General features: G+C 35.6%; 1 protein-coding gene across 6 annotated transcripts in view; it reads right to left on the bottom strand.

Annotated features, from left to right (window-relative positions):
• Positions 1 to 26,074, bottom strand: part of LOC138701645 (protein O-linked-mannose beta-1,2-N-acetylglucosaminyltransferase 1-like) — a 1,230,831-nt gene that overhangs the window by 838,964 nt on the left and 365,793 nt on the right. The window lies entirely within an intron of this gene.

Here is a 26,074-nt window from a genome sequence, read left to right as displayed (position 1 = left end):
AGTAGTGTATCCATTTATGTTGTAGGGAAATACGATATTACGATTTTCAGTTTGATCATCACTTTTATGGAATTTATCAAAATACAGTAGAGTAGTAACATTTAAAAAAAAAAACTCAACTTTTCAGGCGGCTCTGTTCGTTATGTAATGTCTACTTTATTTAGCATATTAATTACTGGTGTTAACATACAATATAGAGAGTGCATTTAAATTGAGGGGGTCATAAGTAAAGGACTGTAAGTGCACTTAAGTTACTTTTGAGAAAATGGGGTTTAAATATTTAAGATTTCGTAAAATCGGTGAAATTTTTATTTAAATTTTAATGTGTGATGAGATTAAAATATCCCTTTGCCACTAAAATTTTAGATACTTTAGCTTACACTGGATGCACTTAACTCATGTTATTACAAATGTCACTAGCATTACTTTGCTTCTAGCCACCTCAATTCAAAATAAGCTAATCTGAATTTTTAAACAAGTTGCTGAAATTGGTTGCCGTTCATTACAATGCAGGCTTCAATTCTTTATGCATATTATTAAAAACATTTTGAAGCATATTCTCCGAAATTGAATTTATCGTTTCTTGAATATAATTTCTTAGTACGATATTATTAATATAGTTTCTTTCTTCTATAGAAAACGCAACCATATTTCTGAAACACACTATACACTGCAGTGTTTACTTCACTGCTTGAAGACTTTGAATGCAACAGCGGCCGTAAGTTTGTGTGTCTGACGGGAGCAAGGACATTAGTGAAGGGGTGGGAGTGAAGTACATTAAGAAATGCAGGTACAATAAAAATGCAAGTAAAAATAAAATGATGTCCCTGTACATCATACACCAAAACCTTCAAGTGTCCATAAGACCTTACATACTACCAAACAAGATTGAATCATCATTTCATAGCAAACGAATTGCCTATCTTGCTGGAGGAAATGTCATACCTCCCCATTTTTACCGAAATGTCCGAGATTACTTAACACTGACATTTAATGAGCAATGGATTGGTCGGGGAAGACCAGTACGTTGACCTGCTTGTTCTCCTGACCGTAATCCCTTAGACACTTGAAGGCTTTGACGTATGCAAACCCCATCAATGATGTACAAGCACTATAGGAGCGCGTAATCAACACCTGCCAGCACATTCGAGACCAAGCAGGGTATTTCAAAATATGCGTGATTCCCTAAAACGTAGGGCAGAAGGATGCATTAATATGAATGAACATCACATTCAGCACCTTCTATAGCGATGATGAACAAGTGCTCATAGCTATTATGGTATGAATTTTAGGATCCATGTTTGTTAGACTTTTTTTATTCTTCTTTTGGTGCATATTACCTCTTCTCAAAATATAGAATACTTTTCCTAACACTCTGTATATGCTCCGTTGTCAGGTTGTTTGCTTATGTACTACAGTATTTGCATCCAATGTCGTGAGTATTTAACATTCAAAAACCTACTTGTTTGTTAATAAATACATCTGGAAATGTTCACTCGTATGAATTCCACTTTTACCCCTGCAGTGTCAGGAAGGAAATATGGACTTAGAGAAAACTCGCAAAAAATAATAAGCTTCTTAAAAGAAAAATATATTTGTAACCTATTACGGAGTAGTTTCATAACTAAGCTATACAGTTTCATCGAGAAAGTACACATTTTTTATACCAGACCTACACTTCAAGTGAGTCCCATTATGATATGCTCTATCAAAATTCATTCATTCATTCATTTATTTTATTCCATAGATCTTACATGAGCAATGAAGCTTTAAGATGTGGAACATGTCAACATTTTACAATATTACAATTACAATTTTTACAAATTTTTATAGTTTTACAATTTAGTAATTTTCTACAATTTTTACAATGTTGTACAATTTTTTTTACATTTTGGCGAGATGTAGTGAGATGAAATGAGGTCCGAGGATTCGCCAAAATATTACCCGGCATTTGCCTTTTCGGTGGGGGAAACCTCGGAAAAACCCAACCAGGTAATCAAATCAAAGGTGTTGATGCCAAGGACTCGCCATAGACCATCCGGCTTCAGTCCCACGGCTGTGGAAAACCTCGGAAGAAACCAAAGTCCAAAGGGGGATCCAACCCAAGCCCGAACGCAGCTCCGGAACAGCAGCCCAGCGAGTCTGCCGACTGAGCTACATCGATGGCTCTACTAAAAGTATACAATACATAGCCAATCAGATTATTAAATTTACAAACGCAAACGATCATTCATAAGTTGAGCTATATTATAATACAAAACAATTTAATTAAATTTAAGGTATAAACAATTCAACCAGTTGTGATATACAGAAATTGATAATACATATCATGCAAACTACTTCAAATTACAAACACAAACAATTTATCAGTAGAGCTATATAGATTACTATTCAATTCAAAGCATATACAATTCATCGGCCAAAACTATACAAATATATACAATACAAAGTAGCATACTTTCATTAAGCTATACAAATTTGTGCAATTAATATCAAGTAGATTAATTCAATTTATAATCATAAACAATTCACCAGTTGAGCTATACATATTACCATTCAATTTACAGTAGGTCTATATACAATTCATCAGTAGAGCTACACAGACTAGTAATCATTTTAAGAACATATACAATTCATCAGCCAAACTATACAAACATATACAATCAAATTAGTTCAATTTACAAACTTATTTTCGTTAAGCTATACAATTCATATGAAGTAGATTAATTCAATTTATAAGCTTAAACAATTCATCAGTTGACGTATACAGTACATACAATTCATCAGTTATGCTAAACAAAAAATACAATACATAGTAAACAGATTAAGTCAATATAAAAACATATTTTAGTTGAGCTATATAAAATTGTACATGTCATTTAAGTAGAATAATTCAATTCACAAGCATAAACAATTCATCAATTGTGTAGAAGGTATGAGTATGTAGAAATTTGGTTAATTCTTTTCTGAACCTTTTCTCGTTGTTCTTCAAATCTTTAAGATTATTAGGCAGTGCATTGAAGACTGTTATACATGAATAGCGAACTCCTTTTTTAAAACAGCTTAGACTAACAGAGGGTAGATGAAGATCTGATTTATGTCTTGTATTAAAATGATGAATGTCTTGATTAGTACTGAATTTATCTTGGTTCTTAATATACAGCATCATTAGGGAAAGAATGTATTCACAAGGTAAAGTCAAGATTTCTAAGTTTCGGAAAATATTTTTACATGAGGTCCTTTTATGCACACCGGCCATTATTCTTATAGCTTTCTTTTGTAAAACAAAAACGTGTTTAGCTTCAGACGAGTTACCCCAGAATATTAATCCATATTTCATTACAGAGTGAAAATATGCAAAGTATGACATTTTAAGTAAGTTTATATCACCAATAGTAGATAAGGATCTTAATCCATAACAGGCAGAGCTCAATTTACGAGTAATACATTCTATATGCGTTTTCCAGTTCAAGTGATTATCCAATTCTAAACCAAGAAACTTTGTGCTTATAGATTCTTTGAGATGAGTTCCATTTAATGGAATACTGTAGGAAACCTGAGCACTATTGTGTGTACTAAATTTGACTGCACTGGTTTTATCAATGACGTCTGGTCTCGAAACTACAACACACGATGAAAGAAAGATTAACGCCTAAAGGAAAAACAGAACTCACGATCAAGAATTGCACGCGACTTTTGTTTCTATCTTATATTCTGTGAACATATTAGCTGCCCAATAATTGGAAAACAGGAAAGAAAAGTTATTAATTACAATATTAAAGCAATCATTAATCCTAAGAAATAAGTACAACACAGTCACGTCTTTACCAATCCAACGCAGGGCAGTGTTGCCACGCTGGCCATAAAACAACGCCGAAATGCCAAACATGCGCGAACAATGCCCATTTATATATCGGTATTGAAGGCAGGTTCCCGTATCAAAACTTCCCACCGGTAATCTTTCAGAAGAGAGAAAAAAATGCCGCCATATTTTGAGCGTGACGTCAAGACAGTGTTGGGTGGGGTGTGTTCAATATTCCACACGTGTTGAGGCCCCGGAAATCCAACCCAACTCCAACCCCCAGACGGCGTCTCTCCACAAGGGGTAGAAAAATGATGCCGAACCCCAATAAGCGATTCAGGCCAGCAAACCGTAGTGCCGTGTTGATAACCCGTCTGCGTTTTCTGGAATTCTTTTCAACAGAACAATTCCTATGTCCAATGATGTTTTCGTGATAGTATAGTCGAGGAGGCGAGACCTGGCATGTGAGCTTAAGAGAGAGCGGAAAGAATTACCTATCACAAAGAGAATTCGTTTCATGATGGTTAATAATATACGAATATAGTGACACGAAAATTCAGCTCACAAGCAATCATTCTCATGGGGACAGACAAAAAAAGTTATTTTTGTTTCTTCCATCACATTAACAATATCAAAACAAGTGCTTATACAAATTTTGGCCACTCGAACGCAATTACGAGGGCTGTAAGAAATTAGTTTCCCTGGGCCGTTTACAGGAAGAAAACAAAATTTGATGGACATATTTATTGGAACAGACACAGCAAATGTTGAAATATTTTTCAACATATTCCCCACCGGAATTGAGGCATTTGTCACACCGTGGGATCAACTTTCGTAGTCCTGTGTCGTAGAAGTCTGATACCTGGGATCGGAACCAGTGTGTGACAACCGTCTGCACCTCTCTGTCGATCCCATGGTGGAACAAATATCTCAATTCCATTGGGGAATATGTTGAAAAATAGCTCAACAGTTGTATCTGTTCCAATAATTTTTTTCCATGAAATTGCGCTTGCTTTCTTTCAAAGAAACTTATTTTTACGGCCCTCGTAATTGCGTTCGAGCGGATAAAATTTGTACAGGCACTTGTTCAGACATTATTAGCCTAACATGGTGAAAGAACAAAAAATAACTTTATCTGTCCCATAAAAATGTTTGCTTGTCAGACTAAAATCTATCTTCCCTCTCCATACCCATTGGTTATATAGCTACGGCACATGATAAGATTATAGGACAGGTCTTATCTCCTCTACTGGTCATTGCCATTGTTATTATTTTATAGTAACGACAGTGGTATTGATAGTAGTGAAGCAGGGTGACTGTTTTACGTAGTAGTAGTTGTTTTGGAGGTAGTCATTGTGATGGTTATAACTTACATTTTAATTTTATTATGGTGCTGGTAGTAATAGTTTTCATCTTTGGTGATGGTAATAATTAAGGAGCGGATTCCTATGTAATTAAATATTCTTTTTGCGTGTGATAAAACACAATTAACAAAGTTAAAAATTCCGAACATGAAGTTTCAGGTTTAAAACCCGAATTTTATTTCACATAAAAACACATATTTTCACAAAAAAATTATGTAAATACATATTTTCAGGAAATCTATTATAAACACACAAATTTTGGAGTTTTTTTACTTACACAATTTTTTTACAAGAACTTTTAAATATTTTAAAACTAAATCAATTATATCACTCAGAAGTACGTTATCTTTTTTAAGAATTCTTGGTTGCTTCGTGTTTCTAGGCGCTGTGTGGTGTATTCGTAATCCATTTTCGTAATAGTATCGCCTCTAGTTCTGAGAACTGCTAGGCAATTATACTGAAAGATAGTTATTTAAAAAACGATTTGGCTTTCCTATTAGCAAATTTAAGCTTTTTGTGTGACACCATAAAAAAACTCGAAACATCCAAAAACCTGTTGTCTGAAACAGGGAGGTGTAAATACATATTTTCAGGAAATCTATTATAAACACACAAATTTTGGAGTTTTTTTACTTACACAATTTTTTTACAAGAACTTTTAAATATTTTAAAACTAAATCAATTATATCACTCAGAAGTACGTTATCTTTTTTAAGAATTCTTGGTTGCTTCGTGTTTCTAGGCGCTGTGTGGTGTATTCGTAATCCATTTTCGTAATAGTATCGCCTCTAGTTCTGAGAACTGCTAGGCAATTATACTGAAAGATAGTTATTTAAAAAACGATTTGGCTTTCCTATTAGCAAATTTAAGCTTTTTGTGTGACACCATAAAAAAACTCGAAACATCCAAAAACCTGTTGTCTGAAACAGGGAGGTGCGTGCCGTGGAAATTAAACTAGACTCGCTACCAGGTTCAGAAGCACAAGTACTAAGGGACAAATTCCAGAATGTGTTTGGGAAAAACAGTGGATATAAAAAATGTGTAAAGTTGCTCAAGTATTGGAGGATATGCCTGTAGGTGAAGTTGACGGTGTATGTGTTTGTGACATTCCTCTCTTTAATTATGCACGTCTGGCGTCCTGTGATATGGAAAGATCGTTTTCACAGTATAAGTCGTTGTTCAGAGATAATTGGCATGCATTTGTGATGGAGAATTTGGAGATGACCTTTGTAGTTCACTGCAATTCTCGGCCAACTACTAGCACTCAAGTGTGGTTGGTGAGTACCTAATAACATTATTTTTTTTTCAAGCTAAGTAAGATATTTTTGTCATATATAAAAAAATTATTTTTAGCAAATATGTTCGTACTTTTTAGCACATAAAAAATAAATATATTTAATTTTTTTAGCACATAAAAATCCGCTCCCTAGTAATAATGTTGATGTAAATCGCTGCAGCAGTTATGATGATAGACCCTACTATAATAACCGTATTGGTCGAAAATACGTAACCCGCATCCTTAAAATTCGAGGGGGAAAACAGAAAAAGGGCAAACAGAGAGATAGAAGGAAAAAAAAGTTCACAGTAGCAATTTTACTCCATATATCTATGTAACATTTGAGAAGCAACATGCCTTCAACAGATCTCTCTTGTTAGGCACAGTATCAATCGTTAACTTCAGCAGTAACAAGTAAACTTCTTTAACAACTCTCTTATAAGAGAATATAAATACCGAATTTTGCACACGTCTACTCCCTCTTACTTATCTGTCCGATTCCACAGTCTTTCTCAGTATCATAACTTAAATACTCGGTCACAATATGATAACACGCTAGAAATACCACTGCACACATCATTTCTTTATTCTTCATCTTTCACTGTTGCTGCTTCTCATCACTGGAATTCTCTGCCGCCTGAAGTCAAGGGCTGCCGAACTTTAATTTCCTTTAAATGTAAATTAGAAAAATATCTTATGATGAGTTGCCAGACCTAACGCATTGAAAATATTTAATGGAATGTGTTCCATTGTATTTATTTTTATTTTTTTTTTGTTTCTTAATTTTATTGTGTAATTATGTAAATCGTGTTCATTTATCACTTAACGCCAATATGTATCCCACTGTGTTGTTTTTTTTATTATTAATATATATTTTGTGTACATTTTATTCAATTGTCGGTTTCTGGTTTAATTATGTAAATCCTACTTAATTGTAATCTAATACTAATATGTATACTAATATGTATACTAATGTGTTTATTTTCATATCTACTTTGTACATTTTTTATTGAATTACCGGCTTCTTTTTTATGTGATTCGTATTTGATTCTAACAACATTAATATGTAGTCCACTATGTTTATTTTTATTTTATTAGGTAAATTTTTATGTAACTACCTCTTTTGATCTCATTATGTACCTAAATTGTATCAGTATGTAATTACTTAATTTTGATCCAGTTTTATGTTCAACTATGTAAGCAAGTTTTAATCCTGGTTGAGTGTAAGAGAAGGCCTTACGGCCTTAACCCTGCCAGGTTAAATAAAGCCATTATTATTATTATTATTATTATTATTATTATTATTATTATTATTATTATTATTATTATTATATCGGTATAACGGCACAGTGTTGTTATGTAGCTAACACATTTTCATAGTCCTATTCACTATCATCACTGAATTTTTAAAAAGCATACGATATGATGAAATGTCGTAAATTCCATATTTATTTATTACGATGTACCGAAGATTTCAATGCAGAAATTCTACATCATCACATGATGATGGAAGAGTGGAACAGAGAAAAATTCTCTCCGGCACCGGGATTTGAACCCGGGTTTTCAGCTCTACGTGCGGACGCTTTATCCACTAAACCAGTGTTCCGCAACCGGTGTGCCGCGGCACTACTAGTGTACCTCTACAAGGTGAAAAGTGTAACAAGAACTTCTACCTATTATTGTAAGAAGTTAATAATTATTATTTTTCATTTTAAACGTGTATTTTCGTCTTTTTTAAGTTTCAGGGATTATTTAGAAGTGTTCAAGGGACTAATGTGATTAAAATAATTTCACATTTTACTTGAGTGTATGTATATTTAAGAAATGGTAATAAAGAAGTAGAGGTAGTGACATCTAGTAACTAATATATTAACTTCTTGAGTAACAGTTGAATGGAAAAGTATACGTGTGTGCCAGCGTACTAGGAAAATACTAATGAACTGCGAGATAAAGTTAAAACTGTGAGGTAAAGTCTTTATCTCACTAGTGGAATAAAGTAATGTTGAATAAAAGCTTACTTTACAAACGCAAAAGTATTTAGTAAAGGCATGTTTTTCGTTATGGTCATGGATAAAGTTAATTTAAATTAAATTAAATTTCTCTCTCTGCTGACACATATATACATTAGTCTTGGCAAGGTTCAACGCGGACTATCGATTAAGGGACAGATTCCTCTAAAAAGACTAAAATACCGCCAAATTCTTTAAGTTTCAAGACCTTAACTAAATCAGTAGCCGAGATAGTGACATGTCCAATGACATCGAAGACATTATAAAGGAGAAATAAAGAGCAGTCAGAAGTTCAGATCGACGAGTCCACCGATATTAGCGGTCAAGCACAACTTTTTTTCTACATTCGATACATTGATGGGGATGTAATTGCATTTTTTTAAAGAACTACCCAAGCGAGAACCGGTGAAAAAATATTTCGTACAACTAATGAATATGTGGTCCGTAATGAATTAACATGGGAGGATTGCGTTAGTGTCTTACAGATGGAGCTGCTTCTATGACAGGCCGAGAGAAAGAATTCGTGGCTAAAGTACGTGAAGTATATCCTAACATATGAAGAGTCCACTGCAAGAATGATGGATGTCACTTTCTTGTCGAAAATGAACCAAGATTGTCAATGCATAGCTTAAGACATATTGAATGTACATAGAGAGTTACATGGCATTAACACTGATAGTCATTGTCCAGTAATGATCGGAAAATCACAGTTAAGCTTTGAGCGCTAAGCATTTCAAACTTTCAATTTCTTCTCCTGAAAAATGTATTCCAAATGACATCCATCATTCTTGCAGTGGACTCTTCATATGGAACGACCATTGTCTCATTCACCGCGAAGCCATTCTTGCTATGTCTTTGTCATCTCTTCTGAACATTGTGATGGACGAAGTAGTAAAAGTCGTGAACTTCATGAAATCGCGGTCCCTAAATATGCGGCTTTTTTTCCCTTTTTGAGTCAGGAAATGAATCAGAGCACACTACACTCCTACTACATAAGAACATTGAAATTAAAACTTCTCGAAGTGTCTTTGGAAACATTTTGGTTATCAAAAAGGAGTGAATACCAAGATATCTCCGAGATGGCAGTTAAGGAGTGAATACCCAGATATCTCCGAGATGGCAGTTAATATGTTATTGCCATTTTTAACTACATATATGTGTGAACTGGCTTCTCGACGTTAACTGAAATTAAAACATCAATGAAAGAATGAGGCTTGCACTGTCAACGATTCCGCCACAGTTCAGTCACCTGTGTGCTGCTAAGCAGGCTCAAGTATCACATTAAAAGTATGAGCAGAGTTATTCACTTTAATATTAGTAAGAGAAATGTGTATTTTCTACATTGACTTAAAGTCCATAAATTGTTAATAGTCAATTTGTTTTATAATAATGATAATGGCAATAATAATAACAATAATAATAATGATAACAGTAAATTTGATTACATTACGTAATTATATTAACCTTCAAATTCACTAATTATCCTATAGGATACAGCAGGTTAATATAATTTTAATATAACAATAGAAAAAATTTGTAGGAAAATTAAATAATCAAAATTACACAATACACAACAGCGAATGGCGCGATGGCATTAAAATGGTTGGAAATGCTGCAGTACGTGCTGTGCCGGGAAGATCTTAGGACAGCCGTTGTAGGCATTGCCACAACGAGGTTGAAACTCTTGCACACGTCCTGGGATCCTGTCCGCATGGCGAAGGTCTGCGAAACGCTAGACACCACCAAGTACAAACAATTATAGCCACTGCCCTTAAAGATGCCGATTACAACACCTTTGAAGAAGTACATAGTCTCTCCGTCACTGGCAGTACACGGCGCATAGATATAATAGCTTTCAAGGAATCTACAAGATCTGGATTCATAATTGATCCCACTGTGCGTTTCGAAACGAATGAGGAACAGCCAGCAGAAGTGGATAAGGATAAAAAGAATATCTACAATCCATTCCATATTACCTCCAAAAGTACCAGCTAGAAGGGCTTGAAGTAATCGGACTTCTGGTTGGAGCAACAGGTACAGCTACTCTCTTCATGAAAGATGTGTTTAAGTGGCTTGGAATACCTACATCTTTTATTCCGATTGTAACTTTAGCTGCATTGAAAGGATCAATTGCTCTCCTGAAGCATCACCTATATTCGAAATGAAATCAAGTTCATTAGCGTTCTTTACTTTTTTGTAACACTTGCCTCTCTAAAACTAGGTATATTTCCACCAATCACAAAATGTATTTGCAGCTATGTACTTGTAGGAGTTTCATTGTCAAAACAAAATTAATGGTTCGCTGAACTTGTAAACATTTATATGATTAAGTACTCTTTGTCCCTTGTGGCAGCTTGCGAATAGTGATAAGATTTCTAAATTAATAAAATTATACATGTAAAATATGGACATTGCGATGGTTGTTTTCTTTACAGTCCGACACGGTTTAATAAACTAGTGTGAGAAATGAAATTTTGTCAATTTAAGGGTAAAGAGAGTCACAATAAATTTATTATATTCTGAGTGCCCCAAGGCAAATTCCTGGATGTCATCAAAAGCAAATTTATCAAATTCAGAATACATTAATGCAATTAAAAAGTCCAGCAATCTATCTGCGGTTAGATCTGTGCCCGGCAGAAGTTTCAACACAACCCGTTGTCGCCATCCCGGCTGCAACGAGACGGAAACTCTTGGTCACGTGTTGGGATTCTGTCGAAAAACGGAGCTGCTGCGCAACAATCGACACCATAAAGCCAGGCCCGGTATTACTGATGTCCTCAAGCGTCGTGGATGGGAGGTACACGAGGAGATCCACTGCGTTTCATCCTTCGATTCGAACAGAAGAGCAGATATTGTAGCCATCCACAGGACTCAATCTAAGGGCATAGTTCTTGATCCTACAATCCGGTTTGAGAGGGATGCCCTGCAGGCACAACACGTTGATGAGGAGAAGAAATCCATTTATGAGTCCTGCATCCCTTATCTAAGTGAGAAATATAACATTCCCACTAGTCAGTGGAGTGTTTCTGGTTTGATGCACGTGGCACACTTCCTAAATTCACATGTGATATTTTAAAAGCACTCGGACTCCGATTTTTTGAAATTAAAAAAATGTTGTTGAATATTCTTAAGGATTCAATCCAAATATTACATTACCATTTATATTTTGGCCATTGATGATTCTGTTGGGTTTGCATTTCTCTAAATTTTTTACTAAACAATTTCTGTCTTTCTAAATTATTCTGTAGTTCTTTTATTCTGGAACTTTATGGTCACCCTCACTGAGGGCAGATTATTTTCTTTCTTTAAATATTTATATATAGAGAAAGGGCATCAGTCACATTCTTTTCGAAATTGAGTTAACATTGAATTTCCCATCTTGAATGTTCAACACATCGTTTTATCAAGAAAGGAAGCCAGTTCAACGTTTCCTTCATTGTTATATTGCGATCGGAATGTGAGCGTTCTGTAAAGGAAGGGCATCGGTCCGGACAGTTTTTCTTCATTTCCTACAACTTAGCTAAAATCGACTGATGCCCTTTCTTTATGAAGTAATTCATGATTTTCAGGGGATTAACATTTTGGTGTGCCGTGTTGAATCTAGGTCTGTCTAGGGTGTGCCGTGAGTAAAAAAAGGATGCGTAACACTGCACTAAGCCACAACGGATCCCCATTCCGATGTCGGATCGAATCCTCTCAGTTTCAGTTCCACCTCTTGGGTTCCCTCTAGTGGCCTAGCCTCATGCACTACGTCATAGAAATATAGAGAGATGTGCATACACGTGCAGAGGTGGACTAAGAAATATAATTATGCAGATTTCATCATAAATGCGACTATAGTAGAGCATCGATTATCCGAAACAATTGGGATCGGGGGGTGTTCGGATAACTGACTTTTCGGAAACAAATTGTACCGGTGTCATAGGAGCAGTACGAAACAAAGAAACACTGATATTAAACACAAAACTGTATATATATATATATATTGTATCACACGTCTTACAAACAACACAGAGAACTGACTAACCTAGTTTGACAAGTTCAAAATGGTCATTAAAGTAGCCTACAGTTTAGTAAAAGAAGTCTATTCTTTTTTTTTTCCTTCAGAGCTGAGACTTTTCTGCCGCTAAATCTCGCAAACAGCGCTAGCAAAACTTCTACATGGCGCTCGCGCAAATTTGAATTTGCCAACTGGAACGCTTTCGGTTAACCGATGTTTAGGTTGATCGGTATTCGGATAATCGATTCTCTACTTACATATATATAAAGATTTTATTGTTGCTATGTATCGAGTTGTCGTAAACATATTCAGAAAAAAATACAGTTTTTTTTTTTCCAAACGGCCTTAAGTCAAGGATTTTGGGAACTTATAACATAAGCAGAAAATAATTTTTTGATTGTTATTTCTATGTTATATGGATACACATCTACGGCATCACAATGCTAATAAAGTCATTTATTGAATATGAGCAACACAGAACAGTTTTTTTCAGCTTTTCTCAAATTTACCACTTTCGGACTATGGCCTTTCTGGAAAGGAACGATGCAATTAACAAATGTATACAAATAAATTTGCTTGAAATGTGGAGGTAGACTATCCTGTACGTTTCTAAACATAGCCAGGCGAACGGTCACACTCAATGGATAGGTATTACGCTCTGAGTTTGCAGTGTGCTTCGGGGCAGACAATTCCTCGCACTTCCTGACCGGAGCGTGTCAAGGCATCCAAGAGACCGGATCTCCAGACGTCACCCACTCCACGACCCCAACTCCAGGACCGGGTTATTTTTATTATCACCCCACCGAGGCGAGAGTCTAGAATACAAACCCAGTCGACGAATAGTCGGTAAACTAGACATGAAAATCGCTTAGATTAAGATATTATGATATCGTACCAATATTAATAGCTGTTTAATTAATACACGTGCATTAACAACAATTGTTTTTAGACTTTAATGTAAAATTTATTATATTGTAATAATAAAATTCATAAACAAAAATTGAAATAATTTTGAATTGTATTCTCATAGTTATGAAACAAAAGGTACGAATTCTTCAAGATTGTTTGAACCAAAATGCAACACTGTTACAGTATTTAATCATTGTAGTAATTTACGTCCAGGAATATATAACAAATTTATATTTAAATATCCTAATCTTGTCAACTGTAATAGCTCTAGTATTAAATTTAAAACGTTATGTATGGATTTTATAAAAACTGAAAAATTGTAAATTTAAATTTATATATTCTAATTGCATAGTAGACATAAGACAAATTGTATTGTATACTTATTAATTTCAATTCAGGAATCCGCTCCTGAGCACGAGTTCTACTCTTTTACGGAAGAGCTAATGTTTTTCTGTATATATTATATTTTATGTTACAATTATTAGCAAAATAAATAAATAAATAAATAAATAAATAAATAATAAAATTAACTACAACCGAACATCAAAAACAACCATTTTATGTCACATTAGTATCATGTACAGTATGTACTGTATATTAATTACATGTGGTCGCTAGGATATGAAATATTTCAAATACTAAAACCGATAGCTTATACATTATGAACTGATGTTAGTTCACTTTGTGAACTTTGAAAGTCAGTATTCTTATGCGTGTTATCACAATTCACGTTAACAGTACAGTAGTGGCAAAAAAAAAAAAAAAAAAGCGGACCGACCCTTGTAGCTGATTTCAGAGCCTTGTTCACTACAGAGCAAGATAGACTGCTAACTAAGACTTTCGTGGTTCGAATCCTGCTTGGGAAGGGAACTTTTTTTTTCCTTATTCAAATTTAGGGGAGAGTTGGGTAGTATCGGACATCGGGTAATATCGGACAGTGAGTTTCTTTCATCTACCACCAGATGACAGTACCTGAATGACATGGTTACGCATACAGAAACGTAACCGTGTTATTCAGATACTACCATCTGGTGGTAGATCAAAGAAACGCACTGTCCGATATTACCCGATGTCCGATACTACCCAACTCTCCCCTATTTCCAATACTTTTCGATTGCTGGTAAAATTCATGTTCTGGGAATAATAAGTTAATTAAGTAGTAAAATATCGCTCCAATCGAAAAGTACTGGGAATAAATTTGAATAAGGAACAAAAAAAAGTTTCCTTCGCAGGCAGGATTCGAACCACGAAAGTCTTAGTTACCAGTCTATCGTGCTCTGGAGTGAACAAGGCTCTGAAATCAGCTACAAGGGTCGATCCGGTTTTTTTTGCCACTATTGTACATGGTTTCTACGATACGAAATCATAGTATACTCCAATATCAAAGCTGATAAAATCGTACAGAGTATCCAAAATAAGAACCGCCGCCCTTGATGTGGACAATGACAGCAATACTCAGGGCGGAAGAAAAGAAAGAGTTCTTTACTTTTCATGTTTTCTTAGGAAAATACGAATTTTTATATCATAATTCATAGCAAAGGCGTGGCACACATTTATCCTTTTTTTAAATGAAACACGACAATGTCCCAACTTGTCCATAAAAGTGAGCCCTATTAATGACAAACGAAAGATTTGTTATGGCAACGCATAACAAACACGATGGCGAATAATATTGTGTTTGTCGAATAAATTGAAAATTGTAAAAAATGTATAGGCTAAATAGCTTATATATTTTGTTTAACATGCGTCGTCAGTTTCTTATTTGGATAGTTTCCATATCGCGAACACAGGCGTATAAATACGGAAAATAGGTTGAAATCAATACCCTGCAAAATAACAGATTGGAGTAGAGTTATGTACGTGGAGTAATACATATTTGCTTGTGTTAAAAGCGAGCCTTACGTTGAATGGACTATAGTAAAGTTGATGTCAAGAGTACACTACAGGAGACAAGAACCTGTCCTGTGAACCTATCATGCGCAGTGGTTTTGTCACCAATGAGTATGGAGGAGGAAGATACGTTTTAGGCTGATATCAACTTCTGTGTTAGTAGATTCGTATAATATTAACCATCCTGAAAGAAACTCTCTCACTGATATCAAAGAAACTCTCTTTCTGATAGCTCATTCTTTCCCCTCCCGCACAGCTCATATGCCAGGTCTCGCCTCCTCACCTATACGACTCCAATTTTACTCTTTCCCATTATACGACGTATAAAGAGAAGTATTGTGATGCTGTAGAAAATGCACGATCTTCAAATAATGATATATTAATATTTTTATAAAAATTACTTACAGACCGATTATTTAGCTAGTGCTGACAGCTCGGCGACGTGAAAGAGGGGAAAGTAATAGGAGTAGTGGCAGAAGTTCTAGAGTATAGATAAGGGCGATCGGTCAGTAAAAGAATGCAGTACAGCTGAACTGTACTGAAAACATACCGTTCTACCGCAATCATGACATCCGACCGCTCTGAAGGCCAGCGACTGACAAACCCAAACACCCCTTGGCGTAACTAAATGGACTCGCCTGAGCCAGGCGCACATTGCCGGCGGCTGTCAGGACTAAATAATCGTACTGTGATTTCATTCCCACAATTCCAGGATAAATTGACTTACAAACTCTGAATGCGAATAAACTCATTCCAATCCAATGATTTGGAAGGTATCACTGTAGGCTACGCATAAATATAATCAAAACCACATTTTTAGTAGCAGGACTGCTAAAGTACTTAATATCCGTGAAACTTTAGAAATACACAAGTGTAGGCCTAAATTAATCACTTAAAATGGCTCACGCACGAAGAGGAACAGTTTTCATATTATGCGACAACATATAGCCTACGCGATTTCTCGCTAGGGACGCTTACAGGTTCAGTCGCATAAACATCAGAAAAGTTGGTTAAAATATCTACAATTTACAGGAGTATGAGGCACACCGTTAGCCGTAGGGCTGAAACGTCGGCTCTGCATGCTGACAATCAGAAGTTGAAGCCAGGCGGGTCCAAGTAGAATATGTGGGGACTAAGGGTGTGCTTGGTGGCTTACGTTTTGGAAGGGTACTCCCCTCTCACTTACCGGCATTTTATCACTGCCCCATTAATAATAATTCGGTGCTGTGTAGATCGCCTACCATGATGTAACGAGGGCAACGCTACGGCGGCAAAAAGATATAGGCCTAAAGTTATGCTTTGTTGAATGACGCGAAGTACCCGAGTACCGAATACAGAGCCGGCCTGGGTGGCGCAAGCGCTGGAGGCACGGACTGCCTCTACCGCTTGCTCCGAAGGGCTGTGGGTTCGAGTACCGCCTCGGGCAAGGTGTTGTGTTTGTATTAGTTTAAGTAAAGGGAAATAAGTGAAAAAGAAAAAAGGAAAACAAAGATAACTTCGGTAAACGGCCTCTGGCCTTCAAAAAAAAAAAATGTGGGTAAAAAAAATACAGAAGTGATGTCTGCGTTCCTAAAAATGCCAGGCAAAATGCAGAAATTTCCTGGCATCGACGCCAAAGTGAGCAGATGCACCTAATCTTAACGGTGATGTGGGAGAAACTGTTGTCACATATAAGAAGATTTTTCCTTCCATGATGTCTGTGCCATTGTAAACAAAATAATTTAACAGTCGATATATTTCTAAACTTTCGTGCAAATTCACTATTTCATTAGTTTTACTACTTAAAAGTGCTTATGCAGTCGGCGGTTTCTTAAAAGCCATTGCAATTTAAGTATTTTATTTGTATTCGGTTATGGTGTGAAACTTGGACTCTCACTTTGAGAGAGTAAGGGTGTTTGAGAATAAGGTTCTTAGGAAAATATTTGAGGCTAAGAGGGATGAAGTTACAGGAAAATGGAGAAAGTTACACAACACAGAACTGCATGCATTGTATTCTTCACCTGACATAATTAGGAACATTAAATCCAGACGTTTGAGAAGGGCAGGGCATGTAGCACTTATGGGCGAACTCAGAAATGCATACAGAAGTTAATTGGGAGACCGGAGGGAAAAAAAACCTTTGGGGAGGCCGAGACGTAGATGAGAGGATAATATTAAAATGGATTTGAGGGAGGTGGGATAAGATGATAGAGACTGGATTAATCTTGCACAGGATAGGGACCGATGGCGGAGTTATGTGAGGGCGGCAATGAACCTCCGGGTTCCTTAAAAGCCATTTGTAAGTATTTGTATTTGGTAGGATACCAATCAATTTATTCGAGAATAAGTCCATGAAATAGGTTATAACAATTTCTGGTAAAAATGTTCACAGTCTATACTTGAACCCAAAAAAGAGAGTGACGAATTTTTCCATCCATACCAAATATGATTATTTCCTTCGTAATTTATTATACTACGTGAGGTGAACTATGAAATGAAAACATGTTGAAGCTTAGAGCAAAAAAAAAAAAACTAATATAAATAAATTATTGTACTTATACAATTACAGAATTTAGCTTAAGTTCTGATTTCTATCAACCATGTAGTACTGTAAATTAAAAGTCTTCTCTGAAAGAAATGCCAGTCACTGGCTGTAAAATCCTCGTCTTTCTTGCAGGATTAGGTTGCAGGTCGCTTGTAAATCTCCACCGTTACGCTCGAGTGCTTTTCAACACAAATTAAATAATGACGTCCGCCGCCATGGTTTAATGAAAAGCGCGTGCGCTTTAAAACTAAGAGGTTCGTGATTCGATTTCCGGCATAGGCAAAGATTCATCTTTATTCCACGGGACTTGGTGTCTTGTTCTTATCTTGTACTTATCCTCTGATGTCTCTGCGATTTAATTAATTAATTTATTTACTTATGATTGAATGTACGTCATGTACGAATCCAGTCATGTATCTGGGTAAGTGGTGGGTATGTTTTGGCAGTTGATATGTGCATGAGCGAAATATTAAATAAACGAATGGATGGACGTAAAAAAAACCATCCTCAGATTGTAAGAAATGGGAAAGAAATATTTCTGTCCGGCTCTCGAGACTGAGTTTACTTTTTCTTTATATAAACAATGTAAATTTAATATTGCACAATTCGTTTCAAATCTCTGGTGTCCTAATTCAAAGTTTTCTTTTCTCAATCGTGCTATCAGGGACTGGAATGCTTTACCTGCAGACTTACTAAAGGCTTTACCAATAACCAAAAATGTATTTAAAAATAGGCTTAAGCACTTTACTAATAGACGCTAGTATATTATACACACTATTTAAAGGGTGTAATTGATATTTTTTTTATTGAAGTGTTGTATCAGTGAAGAAGTGTGTTGTGTCAATGAAGTGTGAAGTATGTTGTGTAAGCGAAGTGTGTTTCTGCCAGTGAAGCTTTATAGTTTATAGTGGCAGTGCAAAGTATTTGAACAGTGAAATGTTTTTGAAGTGTTAGTGAAATCAGGATAGAATCAGTGAAATGTGTCGTAGTTCCAGTGCAGTAAGTGAGTTGTCAGCGAAATGAGTGTGGCGCTGAAAGGTACTTGTACAGGAATGAACATATACCCGTGGATTTTAGTTCGAACTTAGGATTAAGATACAAATTAGATTTACTTTAAATGTTGTTTTAAGTGATCGTTCTTCATTTAATTTAGGATTCCCCCTATTATTATTATTATTATTATTATTATTATTATTATTATTATTATTATTATTACAATTAAATATTATTGTTATTATTATTAATTTCATTTTTTTTTAATTGTGTTTATTATTAATTGTCATTATTGAGTGTAATTAGTTATCACTTCCACCGGGTACATACCCATTTGCAGTGTGAATACATACATATACATACATACATACATACATACATACATACATACATACATACATACATACATACATACATACATACATACATACATACATACATAACTATTAAACGATGGCATTGGGTTCGCCCGACAGAGCTGCAGATTGTGAATTGACTGTTGAAAGCAACATGCTGAGTAGTGGATGATACCGGTAAGTGTTGAGGTCTTCGTGATACTGGTAAAATTTCGAAGGTTAGTGTTTTATTGCTAGGATTATATCTGTAGTACCAGCCCGAGTTGCAATTTTAAAACAAATTCTCGGTTTGTAGCAGAACACAAATTTTCACTCAAGCGATAAAAGCTTCACATTGTGCTTTGCAGTTACCCAGGTTAATTGATGATAAAATGTCTGAGCTAAATGGTTCAACTGAACCTCACAACAAAATGAAAGAGAACACTATTTTACGTTCTTTCCACTTTTATGGTACTGAAATAATTTATCAGACATTGTGTACAGGAATGTTTTAGCGCAGTCATAAGGCCACACACATCATTTGGAATCTGCCAGAATCGAACTGTGGTCTCATTCCGTTCACTAAACGTTGCTGGCCCTATTGTGATGATGATAGTGATGATGAGTATTATGGTGTAATAATAACGGTGGTGATTTTTACAATGTCATTGTGATGATAATGATAATTCACTGGTCTGCATTTTGAAAATTGTTTCTATTGTTTTGCATCTGATATGCGATTCTTAAAGGATTTTTTTGTGCTGAATTCGAAAATAATCTCCAATTTGTTCCGACACTACAGATTTTCATACAAATCATACAAATGCGAATAAATGACAAATTAATTAGTACCTAGAAATGAAATTGTAACTTTGTGAAACGTTCATGAATATTATTTCAACAAGCATTTTGTGAGAAAATGCCAGATTACAATTGGCTATTAACCATTAAATATCACACTCATAACCTTACCTCAATGTTGCACTTCAAATTTTCTCCTTTTTTAACTTCTCAAATGTTGTTCAAAGCAGTCTCTTTCGAACATCCAGCAATCAGCCACGATGTTATCACTCCACTTCCCTTGATAACTCAATTACATTTTTTTATATCTTGGTGAAATCTTTCACCTTGTTCCTCACTAACATCTCCTAAATTATCAGGAAAATAAATTAGATTGGAATTAAAGAAAAATACTTTATAAAGCGCCTAGCCTTTCAAATAATTGTTTATAACAAATATCGAGTGTAAAAAAATGATATACATATTACGAACAATATTCTCACAAGTGATGCCAAGAAGGCACCAATTATAAAGCAAAGTAGGCCAGGCCAGGAGATAATGGGGTAGAGTGGCCAATTCCTTTCCCCCTCCCCAAAAAATTAGAAACATACAATTTTGAATTGTAAAAAATTCTGATGTGCTACACTAAAACGGATATCATTTTTCCAATCAGCATGAAATTCTGATTCAGAAACATTTTTTTTTCAAAACAACAAAATCCATGTAGATCAGTGAATCCGTGGCGCAATAACCCTAATACAGCCAAGGCCTATTAGCCAACAGCTGATCCGACGTCCACGATGCTTCAGCACAGCACAAGATCATCCATACCTACGATAGTATGACTATATTTACAATGGTGATAGTAATGATTATGACACGGTCAAGTAATGTTACAAGAAAAATAGCAAATAAGCTATAGTACATTGAAATTTTCCTTTTTTCTTGAAATTATTCAGCTTTTCATAGGAATAATGACTCTCGTATCAGAATTTTTCAATAGTAGATATAAACAGAGGTTACCATGGCGAAAGAAGCTACTCATGGCAACAGAGAACAAATAAGACACGGGATTTAGAGAAATGAATCTCCAATTAGGTGGACAAAACTGAAAGCTGTAATTTCAACGACAGGGAATATTTCCAAAGAAAACAGATATTTTACAAGAAAATAATTTTTCACAGTCGATCTGATAACAATCGTAAACTAATCACACTTCAGCGAGTGGTATTAGACCACCATTATCTGAGTGAGAGTGAGAGGCAAGCAAGGTACTCTTGTGACGCAATAGAATTCCGTCAAAAATAGATAAATGCAACATTAACAAGATACACTAATTAGGATCAATAGTAAAGCTGCTACTAAGCTAACTTGTTAATGAGTCCTTGTTATGCTGATTTCATGATTGGATTTATGACGTAGAAATAGGTCTTCCTTCTAACTGCGAGTAGGTATGAAGGGTAACTTGGAAACTGGAAGTCACATACAATTATGACCCCCTCCGAATACAAGGAGAACAAGGGAAATATAAGAACGGGAATACATAGAGAATAAGGTGAATACACGAATGCGAACATATGCATGGAGAACAGCAAGAATACATGAAGAACATGGGGAATATATCAAGAACAACATGAATAAAAGCTGAATAAGGGTAATACATGAAGAACAAGGAAAATACAAGCTGAAAAGGGAAATACAAGAAGAACAAAAAATATAGAGAGAACAAACGGAATATAGGAACAGAGGGAATATAAGAATAACACATGGAAAAAAATGGGAAGACATGGAGAAGGAAAACATTGTGAAAATGTGTAGGACAAGGTGAAGGCAAGGAGAACAGGGGGAATACAAGAAAAACAAGGAGAATATAAGTGTTCTATTGTTTAACTGTAACAATTTTTCCCCACAACATCCAACGGTGGACATAAATAGAATACCAGCGCCACTGTGATCAGAGACAATCAAATGATGGCCTTCTACAGAATTTAATTCTTTTCACATAAGCAACCAGCTAGGCATACTTATTTTCACTGCTCTCGAAGAGTTCGCGATGGAAATGATTACTGTGGGGCTCGAAGCCAGAATTATATTTCGAGTGAATTTTGTTCTATGGAAGATTGTAACAAGAAAAGTACCATGGCAAGATTAAACTGTAAACTTTATGGTGAAAAAAAGTGAAGTGCTTTTGTCAAGAATTTTATTTTTAAAAGTTCGCGAGAGGACGGATATAAGAACGGAGTGCAACCTGGAGTTTCAACCATCCTACAAGCCACTTCTTGCCCCATTACAGCACCAATTTCATCTCCGGTCTGTCCAGCCAAGGTCTGAATCAATACTTCCTTACTACAACGCATTATTTCCGGCTACATACACTCGGGGACAATAACTGAAGTCAGTCATTCCTAAGCAACACTACATCAAGAGTTTACTCACGACTAGTAACAATACATCTGACAAAAAAATATTCATGAAGTTAAATCGAGCGTATTCGTGAGATCACCTCGAATACGCAAATCCATATTATATTAACATGGACGTCATCGCGGGAAGCTATAGTTATTTCTAATTTTCAAACGTACAGTACATCACTGTGAACCAGACTCAGTCTGTCTGCTTCAAAGCTGCCTACCAAACACCTACGGGGATACCCCGAGAAAAACCCTCTACAGCGTGAGCTTTATCCACCATAAATCCAACCCAGACCTGAAAAAGTATCGAACTAGAGCCATGTGGATGGAAGGTCAGCGCGCTAGGACATGAACCACAGACGCGGCAGTGAAATGTTTTACTACCCTTAGAAGCTGGAAGACTTATGCCACTATTGCAGGAAAATATCTAACTCTTAACCAGGGGTTCATATACCTGCATAATCGGGTAAATTCGTGTTGGGTTCGTTAGCCGAACGGTTTAAGGCACACAAAATATGTCCTGACAGCATATCGTGCCTAAAATCGCAGGTTCGCGTCCCAGACTCTGGAATAAACTGAACCTGTGGTAAAGGATAGGGAGGGCCTATGTAAAGCAATCGGTGTAATGGTACGCATGGAAGCTGACGGGGTTTCAGTTGAACTGATTTTGCTCCTTTTTTAATAAAAAAAAACATTACAAAACATTGTTTTAATCAAGTGCAATGTCCTTAATGTTATATAAAATTAAAGAATATCAACATATTTTATATATAACATACAATTTACAACACATTTTATCACATGACCATAATACTAGCTGGCCACTATAATGGACGTGCGGCTCCTAAAGGTTAAAGTATATGATTGCGGTATCGGCAATTACAATAAAATAGTAGTAGGCTAATGATGTTTTAACAGTTGCTGCTCTATCTTAGTCAAACATTCGTGTCAATAATGAAATATCCTAGGGTTATAAGTAGGGCCAGGAAGTTCATGTCCTAAAAATCTACTAAATAGGCATGTAAGTATGCCTTTAAAAACCTTAAAATATGCCTATAAATATGCACTAATAAAATTCTATATTTCTTGATATATCATTAACAATAATAACATTAAGCAATAAATGTAAGAATATTATAGGACTATAGGTCAAGTTAGATGCGATTAAACTTCAATTTATTGTTGAGAAGTTAAAGCATGTTAATTAATGTCCAAAAGAAGCGATGGGTTGCAATTCACGATATTTATATGGCGTAGGTTTTCAATAGAGATAGAGTGTCTATTGTCTCTGTAGATGGATTTATATCTTGAAAAGCTTCTCTCAACGTCGCAAGACGTTACTGGGGCATACTTAAATGCTGCTAACTGTTCCCAGTAAAAGATAATTCACTGGGATTAAGGAGGATTTTCCGTTTAAAATATCTCTGATTTTGCACATTTGTTTCTCTCCAGAATTTTTTGATACCACGTAACTCATTTTCTCCTTAAGATTTTCCACTACACTAACAGGGACGAAACTGCGGCTGAATATTGTTTCTTCGAACACTTGCAATGCCACATTTAAATATATACCTACCCTTTCCAAGGACGCTATTGTTTAGACATAGATACTACTGTGCCGTGAGATTCGCTAGGTGTGCCGCGAAACTTCCAATAGTTTTCTGGTAAAAATAATTATAATAATTTCACTCAATACCAGTTTTCAAAAATAGAATAGGCCTTATGATGCTTTCATTTTAAAAATCCACATTATGTATTTTTATGCAACGTAAAATCAGCTTTAATGAGTTTAAACGCGAAAATATGCCACAAAAACATAAATATCATGAAATGTTTTGCATTTAGGCCTATTTTTTAAAAATAGCCAAAATATGCAAATATATGAAACATAAAATTTGGTTTGGTAAACTTAAATGTTGATGATTCGCGAAGTTAATTAAGCAGCAATTAATTAGAGCCAATGGAACAATATATGCAAATGCATGAATTTCCTGGCTGTAGTCATAAGCTTTCGAACAATATTCAGAGCTTCTCCTGTAATTCCTATTGTGGGTTAGTCCACTCTTCCACGTAACGACTCTATTTTATGCAGTAATCTAAACGGTAGATGTAACTGCATTGCGTGAGATAGGGAATGATATGACAATAGAAGACGTCAAACATTTCAGCTGGTAACCATGGAAACGGAAACGAGAGCTCATACTAGCCACGATGCGGTCTCTCAGGAAGGGAAAGGTCTTCCCCACTCCCACGTGTCACTGATCCAGTGACCCAAATCAATCTGACAGCGCATGGTATCGAACTCGTGACTAATAAGTGCAAAGTCGAAAAATATTGCAGACTAGCACATAGGTAGACAGATAATATATCAAGACAGATGAAGCTGCAATGCAGCCAACGTAACACTCCGTTCCTAGTGTTACATTTAAATCTCCTTATAACTGTAACAGCTAATATGAATCGTGCCATCAAGCAGTTTTACTACCATTGATGTTCCAGATTTCAATGGTACTTCGGATGAAATATTATGAAGCGTCATTATTGTGCTGTTATCTTCGTTCATAATTCAAAGGAATGCAGTTCAAATGCGTTTCTCAAGCCCGCTTTTGGGTTTAACATGTTTAGATCATGCTAAACACATAATACCCTATTTCCTATAACTAGGGCCGTGACATTGATACATTTGTACAGGGACTTCATTTTATTTTTACTTCAATTTTTATTGTACCTGAGTTTTTGAATGTACTTCACTCCCACCCCTTCTACTAACGAAGTTCCAACTGTCCTCCACACAGAACCAAGGCCGCATATACGAGTAAGCAGTACTGAGTTAGTGAGTATAGTACGTTTCAGAAATAACGTTCGCGTTTTCCAGTGACGAAAACCTCCAATATTGAATCATATTTTCACACAGGTATTGTCGTCAGTTTGTCTACGTCGCATCTAGATTTTCCCCACCTGCTTCTGCTCGCTCCACTGTAAAGACTAGTGGCTGGGCTTTCTTAGCTCTTTTCTGAAAACATTAATTTCTGTTAGGAGTTAATTGGACGTCTACGTAATATTATGTAACTGTTTAAAATAACTTAAATAAAAGGGCCTCGTTAAGTAATTAACTATAACGTGAATTCCCCCCTTTCTACGATCCTGCGACATAACCACTTGGACGGACAGTAGATAGCATGTCTGAGTAATTTTATCTGTGCGGATCGGGCAGAAGTGAAGATTGAATTTACAGTACGTAAGGTACTCTTTTATAGAGTAGGTACAGAATTATTTCAACATCAGTTACTAAGTATGAAGAACGAAACTGGTAACTGGAATTAGATGCAATAGTCTATAGTGCGATAATATGCACAAAAGAACTGAAGCCTGTATCGAAATGAACGGCCACCATTTTCAAAAATGTGTTTAAATATCCATATTATGATTATTTTTCATTTTAACTTCATTCTCTATATTGTACGCTAATGTGCTGTAGAGAGTATAATATACACTGCATAATGAATACTTTCGCATGGATAACTCAGTTCTTGAGTAAAAACACTTATTGTTAACATTGTACTATAACTATTTTCATTAAACAAAACCTAATGGAAATTATCAAACTCAAAATCGCGATATTTCCTAGTTTACGTAAATGGATGAACTACTTTTCTTCCTCTCCTATATCTAGTAAAGTGATTTGTTTGCATTTTACGCTAGTATCACCGAACTCCAGTCGTGGAAGGGGGTAGCAAACGGTGTTTCCGCGTCTCAACCATTAAACCAAAGGTAGGCTATA

The sequence above is a fragment of the Periplaneta americana genome, chromosome 6, assembly GCF_040183065.1.
Source record: "Periplaneta americana isolate PAMFEO1 chromosome 6, P.americana_PAMFEO1_priV1, whole genome shotgun sequence".
In the NCBI taxonomy this organism is placed as follows: domain Eukaryota; kingdom Metazoa; phylum Arthropoda; class Insecta; order Blattodea; family Blattidae; genus Periplaneta; species Periplaneta americana.
This window is presented reverse-complemented; position numbering and strand designations above follow the sequence as displayed.